Genomic DNA, 21,200 nt, shown 5'->3' on the forward strand with positions numbered 1-21,200 from the left:
TCGTGCTTTGCTTTCTCCTCCTCTGGAATTCTGCTGCTCTCCTTGGTATTGAAACTGCACTCCTTGGTTGGTGAACTTGGTCTTGGCTGGATTTCTTGTTGATATTCTGGGGGAGGGGCCTGTTGTAGTGATTCTGAAGTGTCTTTGCTCCAGGCGGAATTGCACCACCCTTACCAGGGGCCGGGCTGAGTATCCGCTTGGGTTTGCTTTCAGTAGCTTTTGTTCCCTGAGCGCTTTCCGTAGAGTTCCGGAGGACGGGAATACAAATGGCGGCCTCCTGGTCTGCCACCTGGAGGAGCCGGGAGCCCGGGGCTCCACTCCTCAGTGTGCCCTCAGAGAACATCATCCAGTGACTCCCGTCTGCCTGACCTCCAGTAGCGCTCTGAGCTCACCGAGCCCGCAACTGGCTCAAGGTACCCCCGAGCTGTGAGCTCACTGTCGTCTCTGTCTCTGTAGCTGGCTTCCCCGTTCTAATACCTGTAAACTCTGCCACACTCAGATAGCCCCGATCCTTCTGTGACCCTGCAGGACCTGAGGCCACGCTGACCCCACGTGGGCTTCACCCCGGTTTAGCCTCTGGATCGATGTCCCTCAGCGGAATAGACTTTTAAAAGTCCTGATTTTGTGCTCCGTTGCTCCGCCGTTTGCCGGGAGCCGGCCCCTCCCCCCGGGGTCTATCTTCCTGTCGCTTTGGATTCACTTCTCCACCAGTCCTACCTTTCAGAAAGTGGTTGTTTTTCTGTTTCCAGAATTGCTGTTCTTCTTCTCTTCGATCTGCCGATGGATTTGTAGGTGTTTGCAATCTTTAGATAAGCTATCTAGCTGATCTCCTGCTAGCTGAAGTAGTCTCAGCCTGCTACTTCTCCACCATCTTGACTCCTCCCCCAACCCAAGTATTCTTATTATTAAAAGGTATATATACCTTTTAATAATGATAGTATATATAATACATATCATATTGTATATACATATAATATGTATATTCTCATATATATATGAATGTATATATATATACAAGTATATATGTATATTCTCATATATATGTGAATGTATATATATATACCTTTTAATAATGAGACTACTTGTATGTGTATATATATATATACCTTTTAATAATGAGAGTACTTGTGTGTGTGTGTATATATATATGTGTATATATATACACATACACACAACTATGTGATTTTCTATATTTGCCCTTGAAGTCTTTTAATTATCACTTTGGTTAAATGGATAACTAAGTATTGTTTCATGGTGACTTGTGAGCCTGTGTAGTCAAGTTTCAAACTTTTTGACATTTTTGACAATTTTCCAACATCACATTCTGGAGTCTTTTTTACTCCAAACTAACTTTGAGATTTCCCAGAGCACTCCTGTATTCTGTCTCACTTTGTAAAAGAGAGATCTAAGCTAATTAGAATTATTTGGTATGTTAAATTATGTGGGAAGTATTGTTAAATAAGAAATGATGATACATCTTAGGTATCTGTGTATGAATATATATGACTAATACAGATATTCCAGATTGTGTGAAATTCTTAGAAATTTGCAATATTACACTTTTGTAAACAGCATTGAAACATTTACCTTTTTTCTCTGCTTGATCCTTCCAGAATGTGGAAACTCTTAGCATTCTTATTTTCATAACAATGTAGTTATTTGCATAAGTTCAATAAGAATCTGTTCTTGTAGGAAGACACAATTAGAAACATGGTTATATTAACAAGGCTTTGACTTAGAATGTCATATTTGAGAATGATGTACTTAAAATCAGATAAGACCTGACAGCTTTAAGGAACTAAGGTTGATTTTTTAAGGAGCCAGTGCTTATAAACTCCTCCTCCCCTTAGAAAAGCTGACCTGTATCTGGCTTACAGCATTCCCCACCTTACAGGTGAGTAAGGAAGGTCACTTTTTGGCAGACCCAGGATTCCTAGAATATTTGGGGGATACTGAATAGAGAGGAATCCACCCAAATCAGTAGATATTGTAGGTAAAATATGATAGTGAGTTTTTGGCTTGGCTTCTTAGCCTTAAGAGGCTTTTATTTTTTATTTTTTTAAAGATTTTATTATTTATTTGAGAGAGAATGAGAGAGGAGCACGAGGCGGGGAATGGTCAGAGGGAAAAACAGATTCCCCATTGAGCGGGAGCTGAACGTGGGACTCAATCTCCAGGATCATGACTTGAGCTGAAGGCGATCACTTAACCAACTGAGCCACCCAGGTGCCCCTCGAGAGGTTTTTAAAAGTCCCATCTGGAATTTTTAATGAAAAGTTCCAGCACAGCAAACTCAAATCTGGGCCTATGCAAGCTCTTGTTGCACTTATATAAATAATCAGGCCAAGAGTAATGAGACCACACTTACTTCACAAACAAATTAGTCTTTGATTATCTTTGAAGTGGAGAAATGGGACTGACTATAGAAAAGAATTTGGTTTTTTGTTTTGGTGGAAAACTATAGTGCACCCTGTGGGCTCTGTCTTGCATATTTTGCCAATCCTTACTAATTCCTGAATTCTTTTCTTTTGCTCTACTATCTGGTTACAACTCTCCCAATTAAAGTTTCTAGTTTTTTTCCTCTCTCCTGATTTGGGATTAAGACTGCCTTTTCCTGGAATTAAAATAAAAACTGAAATAAAGGGGCACCTGGGTGACTCAGTGGGTTAAGCCTCTGTCTTTGGCTCAGGTCATGGTCACAGGGTGTCCTGGGATTGAGCCCCGCATCGGGCTCTCTGCTCAGCGGGGAGCCTGCTTCCCCCACCCCACCCCTCCCCTGCCTGCCTCTCTGCCTATTTATGATCTCTCTCTGTATGTCAAATAAATAAGTAAAATCTTTTAAAAAAAAAAAAACTAACTAAAATAAAGAAGAAGAAGAAAAAAAAAGATTGCCCTTTTCCTGAAGTCCTATAAGCTGAAGCTGGATGACTTGATAGAAACTTAAAAGAGAAATGACAACAGATTATGTCTGGGCAACTTTCATGCTATCTGCTGTGTGCACTGTTCAGAAAGTTCCCTGGAGCACCTGATACCATCAGCAGAGGCATTCAGACTCCAAACCAGGAGAATTAATCAGTTGGGCACTGCCATCCTCAGTCCACCTTCTGAAGATGCTTCAAGTTCAAGGCTAAAAATCTTGACTGGCTGCCCCTCTGGACTCAGAAACCGGGTTTCTAACAATCTTTGTTTTTCCTTTCATTTTATAGAAACTCCCCTCACTAAATGCCTGATTGCTAGCACTATCCATCAGAGTATCATAAAATATGTGAGTGTGTGCGTGTGTGTGTATTTTAACACCAGCAATCCAAACCCCTGAACAAATCTCAAGGACTTGTGGCCATGACCTGTGCTGTTAGGAAGAAAACTGAACAGATAAAATCATTCATTTGCCTTAATAGTTTATTCTTCTGAGCATGAAAGAGCCCTTGAAGAGGAAAACAATCTTAACCCGAAGCATGCCTTAATAATGGTAGTAGGATTTAGACATCAGAGGGCAGAGGTGTTTAGGGACCTGTGGGCTTTTCTGGTGACACTTAGGTCAGATCTCTTCTGTCTTCCCACCAAGATGGCCCCCTCTCAACACAAAGTCTTTCCATTTGCTAGTCCCTTGGTCAAGACTTTACCTCTCAGCCTCTCCCCCTCTTGTTCTGTCTAGCTAATACCTACTCATCCTTTAGGTCTCAGTGGGAGCATTGCTTTCTCAGGGAAGCCTTCACTGATCTCTCTAAGTCAGGTTTTCTTAACTTCTTAAAAGACCATGACCACTCCTTCTTAGCATTTGTCACAGCTTCAGTTTTTCATAGATGTATGCAGTTACTTGATTGTTGACTGACTCCCCACTAGATACCAAGTTTCAAGAGAGTATGAGTGATGCCTCCTTCCTGGGCATTTATATCCGTAGCACATAGCACCTTACCTGATATGTGGTGGGCCCATCCTAAATAGTTGCTGAAAGAATGAACTAGGGACTCACAATGACTTTAGGCACTTCCCTTTCCACTGCCTCGACCCCGATGCCATACTAGAGGCCAACGATATCCTTCTACAAAAGCCTATAGATGTAAAATCTACTAAAGCACAAGACATTAAAAAGCCTCTCCTTTCATATTGTTTCAACTTTCCTTTTTCAATGTACTAGATCAACACTGTGTCACATGGCACGCCCATGCATGGGCCTCTGTGGCATGGGATTTTACCAAGCTGATCATAACATTCCTTGGGATTCACTTGGGAATAATGCAAGATAAACATACCGTGACCAACCCTGTAGGACGGAGCCTGCTGTATAAGGCTCACAGCGTAAGGACAGGATCCTCCTTAGAAACTGATTACCATGACCGGGACTATTGAACTTGGACTCCCTGCCTCCTCAAGTAAAGATTAGTTTGGACTGGTTCTGTTTTTGCATTGGAAAAAGAGTTTTCCAGCTTTTTCAGATAAGATCTTGTCCATTTAAAAGGCTTTTACCTTTTCTCTCCACCCTGCAGGCCATGATGGTCACATATAGTCATTGCTGGGTCCACCTCACCCTGGGAGGTCTTTCTAAAAGCTGAGAGACAGCACTCTGGCCTCATACCAAATGTGGAGTGGAAATGGCCTGGCTTCTTGGCAGCTTCTCTGTCCCACTGACAGCCGCCCAACTTGTGGAGGCCTCTGGTATCAGGAATATCCTGAGCTTGGGTCCTGGGAAAATTTTTCTCTGTGGCTTTGTGGGGGGGGAAAAAAAAAGCTTTAAGGATTCTGTGTGTCTGTGTGTTGCATATTATACGTCAAATATTTTCAAAAACCTTAGAACTAACCAAAATAGATTTCATTCTAGAAACATTATCTGTCATTTATGATGGAGACTTTTTATAACTTTTAAGGTTGAGATTACGTTACATCAGGTTTTTTTATAATGGCAGTTATTTTGGAGGCCGGAGGGTGGGAAAGCAGATTATAATTTAAATAGTATGGTAGAAATTTTCCATGCGGTTTAATATGAAGATTTAGGAGTCAGGATTTGAGATCTTCAGTCCGGGTAGATTGCATTCTTCGTTCAAGGAGTATGCAAAAGAAGAGAACAGTGATAATTGCAGTAATTAAGTGTGTGGACTCAGGTGTGGGTCAAAATCTCAGGTTACTAGCTCTGTGACTTCCACAGAATGACCTCTGTGGGCCTGCCTCCAAGCTGAGAAGGGTAATTTCTACTTTGCAGAGTTGTGAGGACTATTTGCTATAATATGCACGAAGTCTTTAACATGCATTAAGTGTCCAGTAAATGATGAATTTCATTATAATTCCTATTCTTATAATACGCCCATACCAAACTGGATACTTGTGGGCAGCAATCTTAGGGTGGTGAGAGGAAACCAGATTGTGGTTTCTAGGTGGTAAGGGTACAGCCATTCCAGATGGAGAGGGAGAAGCTATTCGGCCTGTCCTCAACAACATGTGGGGTAGATAACGTTAGCCTAGGTTCTTAGATAAGGAAACTGAGGCCCAGGGAAGTTAAGTGACTAGCTCAAAGTTGCACAGCTAATAAGGGTTAGAATTGCAGAACCAGGACCTAAATTTGGGCCTAATTCCTGATTTAGAGGTTCCTTCTATTATACCCTAGCAGAAAAATTCAACCAGTATGAATATCAGAAGTTAAAAAGTAGGTATTTTACTCATATAACACATTTTGGTGCTATCTTTTGTTAGCCTGGCATAATAGTTTGAAATTTTCAGGGGATCTCCTTCACTTGTTCCCCACGATCCCCCGGAAAACATGTATTTCTTTAGATGAGGAAATATGGAGGTTTAGGGGCTTATAGAGTTTATCCAGATGCACTGGGCCAGGTTGGGAGGCAGGGCTGGTGATGGTGGAAACCAAGCCTGTCCCCACAGAGTGCCCCTCTGGACCTCGTGGAGCCTGCCAGCACAGGGCCAGGTCCCCACTGAACTCCCAGGGAGTGTGAATTGAACAATCCTAGCTGACAGGCAGCCACAGTTACATGCATATTCTCATTTAACCCTCGGGACAACCCACCGAGATCTAATGTTCTCCCCGAGTCTAATGTCTGTACTCAACACTGCACTTACTTTTTTTTTTTTTTTTTTAAATGCTGATTCTTACTATGGTGCCCTTTCTGGTACTAACTGGTTTCGGCGTGGGCCAGTAAAAACCAAGATTCCAGATCAAGCATAAAACAAACCAACAGACTGATAGATCCCTGGAAACCATCCAGAGGCAAGCACAGAGATGGTTCGCTCTTGCACACTCTCCTTGCAACTGTAGTCAGTATACATGTTGTCCCACAGCAGACCCCCCGCCCTCAGCTTGGAAGCCAAAATAGAGCACTCCATGTTGACCAGGCCCTGGGATGTGTGTCCTAAAGAAACTCAGTGAGCTCACATTAACTTGTGTTAAGAATGGACAATGCTTTTTATTTATTTATTTATTTATTTTTTGAAGATTTTTATTTATTTATCAGAGAGAGAGAGGGAAGAGAGCGAGCACAGGCAGACAGAACGGCAGGCAGAGGAAGAAGCAGGCTCCCTGCTGAGCAAGGAGCCCGATGTGGGACTCGATCTCAGGACGCTGGGATCATGATCTGAGCCAAAGGCAGCTGCTTAACCAACTGAGCCACCCAGGCGTCCCTGGACAATGCTTTTTAAAAGTAGTATGCATTTGATCCCCGACGGCAAATCAGCACCTCTGACCCAGCTTAGCTTCTCCGCTCATATCTGTGGCTCTCTCCCTTTCCCCTGTGGTACAGCTATTGGCCACAAACTCCTTGTCTTACGTCAAAGGCCTTTCAGGCTCCCACCCTGAGCCATCAAAGATTCCTTAACTTCCCTTTGTTCTCTGTAAACATCAATTTATTGCTCTGTCTCCTGTACATACACGGAACCTCTTGACAGCAGCTTGATTCAGAGGAAAGCTGGGATCCTAAATATCTCAAAGACGCAGTGGGTGAGGAAAGCATGAATGTGTAGCTGCTGAATTGACCCTTGGAGCAAAAAAGGAAAAAAAAAAGTTTGATTTCAGAATTGTAAGAATCTTTCTTTCTTTCTTTCTTTCTTTTATTTTCCTCATTATATTCCCCCCACCCCCCAGTGCCCGCCCTGGGCCCAGCTGGGCAGTGGGGGGGCTCCCATCCTTCCCTTTCATCATTAGAAGGGAGGGCCTCAAGAATTACAAGAATTTTTTTCATTGCACTGGTGCCAACGAGGAGGGCAGCACATCAGCTGACCGTGTTGCCACTGAAGTCTTTCCTCCCAAAGAGGAAGGAGCTTAAAGACAAGAAGGGTTACAAGTGGGAACGGACAGAGCAGGCAGGCAAAAGTGGCAAAACATTGAACTGAAATGCATTGAGAATCTCTGTATCTGAGAAGTCAATGGCCAAGGAGAGGACCTGTCTTCCTCTTGACCACAGACTGGACCACAGACTATTTTTTTTCTGCCCCAAGAATAGTTAAGGCGAAAAAGAGTAACCAGTGGCCTGGCTATTGACAAGCCAATGAAATATGCTGGCTCCAATCCAAGTTCTCTCCTAGCAAGGCAGTTAGTGGTACCTGCTGGTTCTCTTCACTTCTCAGAGCCTCTAACCCCTGGGCAGCATAGTCCTTCCCTCAAGCTTCAGTGCTCTATAGAAGGTAGCATGGCGTAAAGCATTGCCATCAGCTGGAGGTCTTCCTACAACAGAGATTGTTGGGCCCCACAGCAGAGTTTCATATTTGGTGGGTCTGGGGTGGGGCCCAAGAATGTGCATTTCTGCAGATCCTCAACTGACACTGATGTGCTGGTCTGGACACTGTGCTTTAAGAACTGTTGGTTTAGAGAGAAAACAAGGACTTATAGGCAGACAGGGATTCTGGTCTCAGTTCTGCCCCTTCCTGTGTGCTTTTGAGTGAGACACTTAACTTCTTTGAGTTTTGGTTTTCTCACTAGTAGGGCAGGTATGGAAGATGTAGGATAATGGTTGTGTGGTCAGATATATGGACTGTGTTCACCTCCAGCCCTGCCACTGACCCCCTGCTTCACCTTTTTTTTTTTTTTTTAAGATTTTATTTATTTATTTGACACAGAGAGATCACAAATGGTAGAGAGGCAGGCAGAGAGGCGGGGGGGAAGCAGGCTCCCCACTGAGCAGAGAGCCCGATGCAGGGCTCGATCCCAGGACCCTGAGATCATGACCTGAGCCAAAGGCAGAGGCTTAACCCACTGAGGCAGCCAGCTGCCCCAAACTGCTTCACCTTTAACCTCTCAGTTTCCTTACCTAGAAAGTGGGGGTAATAACTGTCTACCACCCGGGGTTGCTCTGAGCACTGTGACTGAAAATAAGCAAAACAGTTATGACAGTTTCGTGATATAAATGTGATATAAATAGCCACTTGTCATTTTTTGTGGTTGTGTCATGTACATGGGATAAAGACTGTAAAGGACCATATGTCATGACAGGCACATAGAAAATGCACAGGAAGGGTCCATCAGTTTCCTCTCCTCAACCCAAACTAAGGAAGTCAGAGCTGAAAGTGCTGACTTAAAGAATGTCCTTTCAGTGGAGATCTCAGTAAAAGGCACAGCAAAATAAAGATACCAGTCCAAGGATTTTAGCTGTTACTGAGGCAGAATATGCCAGGTGCCTCCTCCCTTTAAGGAGTCTGTGCCAAGGGAGACTTCCTTTAAGCAAGGATCGCCAACTTGGAAGATTTAGCCAGTTGATGTCTGGCACTCGTAAGTGTGGGCAAGCCTTGAGGAGCTCCCAGCAGGATGTTGGACAGCTAGCATTCCGTTTCATGGGGAGGGCTGGAATCACCAAAGCGTGGCTCAGGACATAGAGACCTCAGGCTGGTGGGACTCAGGCTGATCCATTTCCTTCATCGTCTTCATTACACAACTCAAGACAGCCCTGAAATCATCCTGAAGCTGATGCTGAGCCCTAAAACAGCTGCAGTCATTTATTTTACTTTCTGGCCATATTGTCTTATAATGGTCTGTGGATAAACACAGGGTGAAAGGTTAGATAAAATTATCCATCACCCCTATGGTATGCAGTGAGAATTTAGTGAGCTGCTCTAGGAGAAATCATTTAAATATGTTTGGGCTATATATTAATAACTCCCTCTTGGATGTTTTTGATACTGAGTGGTACACTAAAGGCCCTGAGAAGTCCTGCAGTAAAGAAATAATGGATTTTATCCTTAACTCAGCAGTTCTCAAATTGTTTGGCCACAGAAACATTTTTGTTTTAAACAAAAGTAGTATCTCCTAACATCTCTCAGAATATACTATGGCAAATGCTGGGATTGGCAGAAAAGCCATATATTAGTCTCCAACTCTTTTAGTTTATTGCTACCCATACTAAGCTCTTGTCAAGTGCTGGCTCTCCAAATAGCACCGACACGATCTGTTGACATGACAAAGCTGTTTACTGTGGTAAGACATGACCACCCAGACAGAGTTTGGGTAATGTCTCCTAGGGGAAAAGGCAAGGTTAGATTTTATTGCAAATTGAAAGTTTGATTTAAAGTTGTCTTCCAGTGAGGTGGCTTGGTTGGGTAAGGATAATAATGTGACAGTTTAGGATTATAAACAGCATGACAAAGATTTTGAGTTGAGGGATTTGAAGATCTTTAGGGTGTTAACTATCTGTTGGTGCTTCTTATTGAAGAAGTGAAGGGTCTTTTGGGGAAATTCCTATAAAGAATAGTCAAGTTATCTTCCTGGACAAGAATCTCCTGAATTAGTAAAGGCATAATAATGAAGATGATGGAGTAGCAGAATTAAAAGTCTGTTAATGTATTGTGGAAAGTAAGGGGTGTGTGGGGCACCTGGGTGGCTCAGCTGGTGAAGCAGCCAACTCTTGATTTCAGCTCAGTTCATGATCTCAGTGTTGTGAGATCAAGCTCTGTGTCAGGCTCTAACACGGGGTGTGGAGGTGGAGCCTCCTTATGATTTTCTCTCTCCCTCTGCCCCACCTCTCAAAAAAAAAAAAAAAATCTAAGTAAGAGGTGTGGTGTGTGTGTGTGTTCGGGAGAAGAGGAAGGTTAGATAGTTCCAGTCTTCAGTCCCTCAGTTTCCAAGCTGTGTACAGGAGATAGTTTCTATTCTCACTCTTCTTTCTTGAACTTACTGCATTGTTCATGTTGATGTTGAATACTCCTCTGTTTTATTTTAAATATTTCCTCCTAGCCAGACTGCAACAGGATATAAACCTGAGGATGTTATTTGTGTGGGATTCTACAACTTCATCACTGGTGAGTTACTGTTCTGTGCCAAGATCCCCACCTTCTTCCCCCTTCCTCCCAAACACACCTTTGAATGTATATTGTGTCAATGCACAGAGATGAACCTCAGATCACTCAGAGCTGAGAAACTTCTCTTCATCTGGAGACACGTTGACAGGGATGGCGTCCATTCCTTTGTTGGATTTAGCATATTTTGCAGCAAGGATAGAGGACAACTTTGAAATGATGAGGTTGGCCTTTGTTAGTTCCCTGACCATAGAACCTCCTAGAAGTGGTGAATTCTTGGTAATGACCATGATGGAGGATGCATTGATGTGGACTGCTTTCCATTTACTTAAGAAGTTCATGTGTCTTTAAGGCATTTCTTATTTTACAAGTACAAAATAAGAAATGTTATGATCACTCAAGTTTTATATGACATTTTAGGAAAAAATGATGAATTTGCTTTCCACAGGATCAGAGTACAGAATAAACCATAAATGAACTGATATCTTTAAAAACAATAAAGTTTTAGTCTGTGAATTTAATATGAATTAAGAAGTTCAACCTCAGGGTACCTGGGTGGCTCAGTGGGTTAAGTCTCTGCCTTTGGCTCAGGTCATGATCTCAGGGTCCTGGGATCGAGCCCTGCATTGGGCACTCTGCTCAGCAGGGAGTCTGCTCCCCCCACCCCTTCCTCTGCCTGCCTCTCTGGCTACTTGTGTTCTCTCTCTCTCTCAAAAAAAAAAAAAAAAAAAAAAAAGGAAAGAAAGAAAAAAGTTCAACCTCTAGTTTAGCCCTAACTATCAATTTAATCTCAACTCAGACAATATTTTCTAGGAAATTATTTTACTTTTTCCATTGGTGAGCTGTTTTTATTTCCAGGTACTTGATATCACTTAGAAAAAAAAGAAATATTCTGGGCTAATGGCCCGATGGTGTTGAAAGCACAGGAATGTTGCTACTTTAAACACTACTTAACCTCTTCTGTTAAAAGTTAGTACAATTCTGCTGCATAAATAAAAAAGACATATCTATGATCCTGGATAATACAAATTTAGTATTAACTTTAATAACCAAAACCTAGCTGAATAAAAGCAGGCCTAATTGGTTAGATGGCAAGAAGTACCTTAATTCATGAAAAATCTGAACTACTTTTTTAAAAAGACGGATAGTAAGTGGAGATAGTTCGGTCCAATAATATATACTTATTGAAGTCCGTAGCAATTACAGCATTATGCTAGATCCTGGGAATTCAAAGACCAAGCATAGTATTAGTTCCTGTCCTTGAGCTCATTGTCCAGAAGGGAAGGCTAAGATGAAAACTTGTGAGTCAGAATAGGTAGAGAGAGTATAAAACACCAGGCGGGATGGGGGGTGGTCAGTGAAGATTTCTAGAGGAGATAATGTATTAGTTAATGTATTGCTGTATAACAATTGCCCCAAATGTAGTACTTTTGAACAATAATTATCTCACAAAACTATTATCTCACATGGTTTCTGACAGCCAAATAACCGGAGAGGCTTAGCTCATGGTTCTGGCTCAGGTTCTCTCATGGAGTTGCCGTCATGATGTTGGCCAGGGTTGCTGTCATCTGCTTGACTGGGGAGGATCCACTTTCAAAACGGCTATAAGCAGAAGGCCTCAGTTCTCGTCATGGGGTGTCTTCGTAGAGCTACTCATGACATGTTCTGTAACCTTTCCCAGACTGAGGGATCTGAGAGAGAAACTCAAAAGCTACAATGTCCTTTATAACCTAGCCTTAGGAGTGACATTCTTCACTTCCTCATTATTATTATTGATCATGTAGGTCAACCCTGATACAGTGTGGAAGAAGACTTAAGGCAAGGATGTAAATATTAGAAGGCAGGGACCATTGGGGGCCTTCTTGGTGACTGGCTACCATAGGTATTATCTAACCCTAGTAGAAGTTCCCAGGGAATAAACTGTTACTTTTTTTTTTAAAGATTTATTTATTTATTTGAGAGAGAGAGAGAGAGCAAGCATGCACAGGGGAGGGACAGAAAGAGAGGGAGTGAGAGAATCTCAAGCAGACTCCCAATTGAGGAGGGAGCCCAATGTGGGACTCAACCCCACAACCCTGAGAGCATGACCTGAGAAAAAACCATGATTCGGACACTTAACCGACTGAGCCACACAGGCTCCCCTAATAAACTGTTATTTAAAATAATTTTTAGTCAACTAATAATCTCAGCTTTTTAGCTAGAATATAAATGTCTGTATATAAAAGGAGAATAATAGTAGCCAATATTTATTGAATTTCTATATGACAGGCACTGTCAAAACACTTTCCATGTATCGTCTCATTGAGAGAGTGCAGCTTAGTGTTTAAGCGTCTGGATTCTAGAGCTATATAGGTTTAAAAAAAAAAATTGACATATTGGGATAGGTTACTTAATCCCTTTATGCCTTGGTTTTCTTATCTATAGGCAAAAGGAATGATATGTCCCTGACGGGATTATCTTGAGCATAAAGTGAGCCAAAATAACAGATTGTCTCCTAATTGCTGGCACACTTATGCTCAGAAACAGATTTTTCAAAATATTCTTTATTTTTTACCCATGGGAGTTGTAAGGCACAGGCATCACATTGATCTGACCAGTGGGAAGCAAGGAAATCTCAGTTCAGAGTTGGATGTCATCCACAAAACAGGCTGCTTGACTCCCATGATGCCAGTCAGCTAGGCTGGGTTTCAAGTTGTTAGTACATTGCTATGTTCACTCCTTCTGAAAAATGTAAAAAAAAAAAAAAAAAAAAAAGTGGGTCACTGTATGGACTACTGGGCAAGTATTTGCTCCCTAGGGGAGGCAGATCTGCTCAGTGGCTTGGAGCAACCCGTGCTTTTTCCGTGGGACACTGAAGGCTGGCCAACAGGCTACCCCAGGGTGTCCCTCTGACTGCATGCCCTATGACTGAGGACATTTCTTTCTACTTGGCCCTGGCACCCCTTGAAGCCCCACCTGCTATTTTCACCCGGTTTAACCTGGTTTACCACGGCTCCTGTCATTTTTATCTCCTTAGCATTGGTCAAAATGTTCCTGCAGGACCCTCCCTCTTCAAACTATTTCTGTCTTTAGCAAATAGAAACTTGGATACAAGTGTTGGCTTCTCCTCAGCTAGGTCATCTGCCCAAGCCTTCCCAGGTTACTGTGGGTATGCCATCGCATTCATTGATCACTGCTCTGGATTGTGAAAACAGCTCTTCACATACTAAATAACCAAAAGCCCCAGACAAATTTATCTGAATTTGTAAAGGTCTCTGGGAGTGTTTTATATCCTTTTCTTGTATAAGTTATTTAGAAATAAATGGTAAGGACTCACAATGGCAACGAGATGAAAACTATGTGTAGAATGGTGCTCCCCACTCTCCTTTGGGAATAATGCCCTTTAAAATGTTCAAGAGAGGGGCTCCTGGGTGGCTCAGTTGATTAAGTGTCCAATTCTTGGTTTGGGCTCAGGTCATGATCTCGGGTCCTGGGATGGAGCCCCCAACCCCTACCCTTGTGCTCAGTTGGGAGTCTGCTTCTCTCACTCTGCCCCTCTTTCTGCTCACACACACTCTCTCTCTGTATCTCTAAAGTAAATAAATAAATCTTTTTAAAAATATGCAAGAGAACACCAACTACTGATCAGGGATTAATCTTTAAACAAGAACAGAGTAAGAACTGTGCTAGTTCAAGTAAAGCCTCATTAGCTGATGCCTATTAGGTTCCTGTATTGACCTTTCCACAATGAATGGGAAGACTTACCATCACCAAGATAAAGGACTTGCCAGAAGTTTGAGCAGTCTCTACCTTTCCCAGGACAATTGTCATCTTGGCCCAATTCCTGCCTGGCTGGTGATCCAGCATTTGTGCTCAGGCTGTCCACAGCTGGGGTAGGTGGGGATGGGGGCCCAGGAGGCACGAGCGAGCTCCTGTTCCATATTTGCTCGGCTCTTTCCTTCCCTTTGGTGAAAAATTTTTCAAACTCTGTCGCCTTGAGAAATCTGCTTAAAATCAATTTCTAGCAAACCCCTTTCCCTGTCCTCCCCGTCAACCATCCATCCAGCCCAGCCACTACCTATGGATTTTTTTCTCCTAAACAAATGCGAACATCCATCTCTATAGAAAGAATATAGAGGACATGAGAATGCAAGTCCATTGTATTGACTTAGGAACCCAAGAGATTAGAGGAAAAGACCCCATTCTCAGCCTTTACACTGCTGCAAGTTAGCGGTGTGCTCAAGATAGTGGCTTTGGAGTGGAACATCTCAGTTCCAGTTCTGCCACTTAGTAGAAGTAACATTCAACCACCCTAAGCCTTATTTTCTTTACTTTAAGATAAATAATGATAAGCAACTTATGGAGTTGTCATGAAGATTTGGGGACCACATAAAGCATCTAGAACCACATAAAGCATATAGAACATATAAGAACACATCTTATATGTGCGTGGCACATATAAGCACTCAATATCCTACCCATTAACATAATTATTTTTGGAAACTCTATCTACACTCAAGGATTCTTCCCGAGGGCTTCATGGAAGGTTGGACTGCTGATATCTCACTGTATTTCCAGTGCTGTAGATAGTAATGCAGCCCCGTTTTATTGATGATTATTATTAATTCACGTTTTAGATGTGAAAACTGAACCTGAAGAGGTCAAAGGATTCAACCAAAGTTGTGTCCTGTCAGAGCTGGGGCTCAAACTGATTTCCTCAAATTCTAACGAAGCACCAAGCTCAGGGTTCAACGTTAAATTACAGCGATCTTTAGCAAGGCAGATGGGTATGTAAAAACAGAAAGAACATCAGTAAAACTTTCACAGAATGTAACGAGCACGATAAGGATACATAAAAATTGCTGTAATATATCAGATCAAAGAGTTGTTAATTCCAGGGTAAGGGAGGGCTGGAGGTGAGAATGGGGTGAAGTTAGGGAGGCTCCAAAGAGTAGTTGTTAAGTCTTCTCGAGAGGACTTCTGGAACAAGCGGTTGCAAACTGGACTGCTTACAGACACATTTTATTTGTCCTTTAAAGTGCTTAAAACTATTTTGCATTGGTTGCCAACATTTAAAAACAGGAGAGTTCACATAAAAATAGAAATATCTGGCTTTTCTTGGGAAATCAGATCTGTTAACAGGATTGTTCATCATTCCACTTGATGTCAGTTGGCTATCCTCCAACACTGTCCCCATGGGGTCTCTTCTTAACCTTTGTCAAGGGTTAAGAAATTGAAAAGATAAGATTTTCATAGGCATATCTACAACCAATCATGAAAATTGAAAGTGTTGGAAGGATAATGAAAATCTTTGTTTACTTAAGTAGAATAAAATACCCAAGAGATCTATTATTTATTGACTAAACATGTCCTTTACTCCTTAAATTTCAAGTATACTTTATTTCAGCGTAGGTCTAAATGTAATTATCACTAAGGGACTGGAGAGGTGGAAATCCTGTGGAGATTGCAGAGGTGTTGAAGCGAATTCAGAAAGAAATATGTTTCTGAAAAGGGAAGTAGTAAAATAGGAACTCTAAGGGCTTGCATGCCACTGTGTTTTGCTAATTACTATTAAAGATACGGGAATAAAAATTAACTAATTTATAATTCTTTTTTTCCCAAATTCCTGTATCTGGACATATGCTTTAACACAGACGCTTTCAAATACTTTTGTGTGTGGCCCACAGTATGAAATACATTTTTCATCCCACATACATGCATATACATTCATCCATGGCTGGACATTTGAGTTGCTTCTACCTTTTGGCTGTTGTGAAAAATGCTACCAAGGACATGGATGTACAAATATCTGTCCAAGTCTCTGCTTTCAATTCTTTTGGGTCCATACCCAGAAGTGGAATGGTGGGATTACATGGTAAATCTATTTTTAATATTTTGAGGAAGACAAATCTTTGGATTACAGCTACTGCAAAATAATGGCCTGAATTGAAATTTTCATCTGCTTTTCCATTAATTTCCAGTATGCTGGCAAGCTTGCAAAGAAGAATTCTCAAAGATATTTTGTTATCAGGTTTCTGAGGAGCGCAGGACCCTGTAGACCCTGTAGACCCATCAGAGTAGAACCAACCTGTGGGGACAACCTGCCACTGAATGATGAATAAATAACACCCATTAAGAAAACTTTATATGGGGATGCCTAAGTTGCTCAGTTGATTAAGTCTCTCTGCCTTCAGCTCAGGTCATGATCCCAGGGTCCTTCCTCAGTGGGGAGCCTGCTTCTTCCTCTCCCTTTGCCGGCCGCTCCCTGTGCTTGTGCGAATGCTCTCTGTGTCAAATAAATAAATAAAATAAAAAAAAAGAAAGAAAACTTTCATATGGTGATCAAGAAGTTGCCTTTGCTTTCTGTATTAAGATGTACACTTACTAATCTAGTGTGTTTTGTGTCATGACTATCAAACCTTTAAATTGACGCTTTTCTCCATGTGCCCTAAGCAGCCTCCAGTGAAACTGCAAGGAATGAGGAAGAGTCCCTAAATGTCAGTCAAAGCCGTCAATATTTACATTAAACAAAACGGAAACCCCCAATAAAACCCAAAACCCCAAGTTCTCTTTCTAAGTTACATATGTAATGTAGGTTCACTGTAGGATAATTTTTTAAAAATAGACATAAAAATATGGAAATGGAAACCAGGGGTGCCTGGGTGGTGCGATTGGTTGTGTCTAACTCTTGTTTTCGGCTCAGGTCATGATCTTGGAGTCATGAGGTCTAACCCCATGATGGACTCTGCTCAGTGGGGACTTTATTTAAGATCTATTTAAGAATTTCTGTCCCTCTCCCTTGTGCCCCTCCCACTTGTGGTCTCTCTCCTTCTAGAATCAATAAATAAATCTTTAAAAAAATATATAGAAATGGAAGCCATCTGTGATCCCACTCACTTTTCTGTTAAATTCTTCCAGATTATTTTCTGAACATAAATATCTTTTATGTACATTTTAATTATCAAATGAGTCACACTATAATTTATTGTTCAGTGACTTGTTTTTTCCCCAATTAGTATATTGTACACATATTTCCATGCCATGTCTTTTCTCATAAAATAATGTTTATAATTGAAAAATACTGGCTTTATAGTTATCACTTAATTTATTTGCTCTATGTTGTTGGACTTTTTCTTTGAAATTTTATTTGGCTAATACAGCGTGAATATTTTTTTCTAAGGTTAATTTTTAAGTTCATCCTGACTTTTATGGATGAATCTTGAAAAATAATATGGCTTTTGCAAATCATATGCAAAGATTATTATTTTTTGAAAAGAAAATATTTACATATTTTTCAATATTAAAAGTAATAAAATTTATTATTACAGGTTCAAATAGTATGAAATAAAATAAAAAGTAGAGTTAAAATTGCTTTTTTTCCTCAAGGGAATCGTGTTAACAATGTAGTGAACATTCATTTAGACTTTCAGTGCCTGTATACAGATATATATTTACAAAAATGAAATCTACCTCTACATTTGAGTTTGGTAACCTCATTTTTAAACTTATAAGACAATGGATTTTTTCCATGTCATAAATATTCTTTTATAATATTTTTTGGTGGTTTCAAACTATGGCATTGTGGTAGAAAAACTTTTTCTCTACCCTCCTTGGTTCAGGGTCTATGAATTAAACTGACAAAAGACAGATTAGTAAGAGAAATAAAGATTTTTAAAAATTCATCTATGTACATGGGAATGCACAGAAAAATGTGACTCAAAGAGATGGTTAGAATTGGGGGCTTATGTAAAATCATCATAAGGGCAGAAGGTGGGGAAAAAGGCAATTATGGGAAAAGAAGTAATTTTTAGGGAAGATAAATGTGTCTTTAGAAGAACAGATAGATATGATAGCTTAGCAACAATGTTTGTTTAGGTGATTTCTTTTCCTGGTGCTGATCTCCAGTGATAGGAGAGCACTTAGAACAGTTTAATTCTTTTGGGACGCTCTGCTTTGATAAGGAGAGTTCAGAAGAGAAAACTCTTTACAATGATATGTTCTGAATCCCTTCATCATATTTGTATTATCCAGGTCAGTCTAAGTTTTTGTAGCCTTATGCCAGGGTGGGTAGTGCTGGGGTGGGGAACGGGCTTACCCACAGCCTCTGATAACAGAGAGGGGTTCCCCTCTTCTGCTGTTCCTGCCCTCCAGCCACCAGCTAATTGGAACAAGACCAGGAACCTAACCATGGGCAATCACTGTGTTATGAGGGGGCCTGGTCCAAAGTCTTTGCCCTGCACACTCCCACCCCTGCCCTGGTCCAGCGAGAAGCTGGACTAATGATGATCACATTATTGGGTGTGAATTGAGGTAGAAGTAGAAAGTTAAACTCTTCACACTGGATTCACAGCTTAAAGATGCATAAAGGAGATCCACAAGGAAGAGTAATTGCCTTGGAAAGTCATAAATAGGTCAGTTAACATTATAGGGAAGCAGGATGTATAGGATATGCTATCAGGCTGATCCAAATACGTAAAATAAAGGCTTGTGTTTCAGGCTAAAGGCAGGAGTGAGATGAGAATCTGAATTTTAATATTTCCACTTAAATGGTTTGTGACTTGCCCCGATTAACCTTCTGACCCATAGTTTCTTTATCAGTAACATGTGGATAATAGTATGTCTGTTATTGAGTTGTAGGAAGAATTCATTCAAATAATATAGGCAAGGCTCTTAGTAGTGTCTGACACATAGAAATGCTAAGTAAATGTGGTCATTATTATAGCTATATCTTCCCAAATATACCTTATATTTGATATTCTTCCTGTGGTGTATTTTTTTCTTCTATTGTATTTTTTAATCTCTTGGCATTTAATATATCAATTTATGAATATGTAATTAACAATTGTTATGTTATGTTCCAGGAAGTTTTCATACTGAAGTCTGGCTATTTTATTGACTAAAGTTCTAAAATAACCAAATAAATTTTCTACTCTACAACTTTCTTTCCCCTTTAAGGATAAAAGGAGTATTCTACCAAGACTGCTCATTTGAATTGGGGCTTATAAAACTTGAACTTTCTTTCCTATAATCCCTTGGAATGTTGAACTCATGCTTCAAAAGGAGCATTAGCAGTGAAATCCCAGTTGGCAGCTGAATAGACTGCATGCATCTTCGTAGGATTTGAATTTCTTACCTTTTTTTTTTTTTTTTAATAGAAAAGGAATACCTAAAATTTTCTCTTGTCAGAATGCTGTAAAGGGGGGTGGGTAGATTGAGTTCTTAGTCAAGTCAACTTTCTGCCTCTTACCATCTCCTCCCTACTAGATAATTAGGGGCTACGTGGCATGTATAAATAGCTTCAGCTGAGAACATCCTCATATCTTTGCCCCTCTCATCACTGAGCAGGGCCCGTAACTGATGTTGCAATGAGAGTGCCGATTTAGCTCGGAGAGACACATTGCGAACAATCCACTGCGGAGGGTGGTATTTATATCACTACTGACTGATGAGGACTTTGTCAACTGTGCCTTTGGCAGATCATTTGATGGCACGTCCCTGGGTTAATCCACTTCTCATTATAACCGATGATCCATGGTGATGTGTTTTCAGAACCACTCATCTTACACGGGGTGCCACGATGTGGAACAGACCTACGTAAATACAGATAATTAAGGAAATACTCAAGCCAAAGTATAGAGATCAACAGAAGAGCTGTAGAGGTCAAGGCATTTGGTGACTTACTGTGGGCACATTTGGTATCATTTGTGCCAACAGGATTAACACTTCTGTGTTTAGGATTTAATTGTCTATTTTGACATAAGAGAAAGGAAATGAAAATAGATTGGCTACTTACCTCTACCATAGAAAGGTCAGGCAATTTGAAGTTGTTGTGGCTCCCCCCCCCCCCCATTTCTTAGAGGCTAGGAGTGCTTCAAAACCATAACATATCTCAGGTCAAATAAGTAATATGGAATCAGAAATTCTAGGATTATTTGAATAGGAGTTAAAAGCCAATGATTACCCTATCTGTCTATCTATCTATGTATCTATGTATCTACCTATCATCTATCTTTCCTCTGTGTAAAATGAATTAGTAGTAAGACAAACATGGAGTTGGGTTCATTTTCTTCCTAACTCTTCCTCGATGGCTAGGAGGTGCGATGTTAGAGTGTTAGAAGAAAGCTTCACTTTTGCACTCTTCTTTGATATGGAGAATTGATATTTATAATCCTTTGTGAAGAGCTTTGAAAACAGAGTTTCATGCTTCTCCTGATCCCCCAGCAAATATTACCACCTCTAAGCCTTTCCTACCTAAAAATCCTGCTATCAATCAAATGTATATTAGGAGTCTAAATGATGTTGCAATGTGGAAAGTCATTGCTCAGTACACACTGAGTCTCCCTGATGGGCACCAAGGAACTCCTTCTTGCATGGTCTTCTTCTCTCAGGACCAGCCTCTTATTCCTCTTTGATTCTGGTTCGGATGCTTAGCTAGTCCTATTGGAGCTGGAGAGAAGGAAAGTAGAGTGGGGGAGTCCTTGCTCTAAGAGAACGGGCGAATGAAAATGGGACCTCTTGGTTCAATCTCAAAGTGAAATAGCTACGAAACTGATTCTTCCCTTATGGTTTTGGCCCACTTGTAGAAAACATTTGTGTCCTTTTGTGTGTTTCTTCCCTTTTACCATAGACCTTTAGTATTGTCCTAACTTGTATGGAATAGAATGAACAGTGAAAATCTCTGGGCGACCATATAGTCAAGGCCTTCCCTATCTTCTCCCATAAACGTCTGGCTCCCTTGTGACTAATGGCTACAGGATGTTCAGTTCTCATCTCAGAAATATCAGATGTAGTCTCTTGAGAGGATAAAAAAGTAAGCAGGAAATCCATATGTTATTCAGGACTTGCATCTAGAATATTTAAAGAACTCTCAAAACTCAAAAATAAGGGAAAACCCCCCATAATTTTTTAAAAAACGGACAAATGACTTGAAAAGAAACTTTAAAAATGCACAAATGCTCAATAGGCCCATGATAAGATGCTCAACATAATTGGAGAAA

General features: G+C 40.9%; 1 long non-coding RNA gene across 5 annotated transcripts in view; it reads left to right on the forward strand.

Annotated features, from left to right (window-relative positions):
• The window catches only part of LOC132019365 (uncharacterized), a 209,840-nt gene that overhangs the window by 115,200 nt on the left and 73,440 nt on the right, over positions 1-21,200 (forward strand). Inside the window, exon 6 of one of the 5 annotated variants that reach the window (XR_009404745.1) lies at positions 10,163-10,227. The exons of the other annotated variants lie outside the window; for them this stretch is intronic. This is a non-coding gene — a long non-coding RNA (uncharacterized LOC132019365). The remainder of the gene's footprint in view (positions 1-10,162; positions 10,228-21,200) is intronic. 5 annotated transcript variants of the gene reach the window in all.

The sequence above is a fragment of the Mustela nigripes genome, chromosome 6, assembly GCF_022355385.1.
Source record: "Mustela nigripes isolate SB6536 chromosome 6, MUSNIG.SB6536, whole genome shotgun sequence".
In the NCBI taxonomy this organism is placed as follows: domain Eukaryota; kingdom Metazoa; phylum Chordata; class Mammalia; order Carnivora; family Mustelidae; genus Mustela; species Mustela nigripes.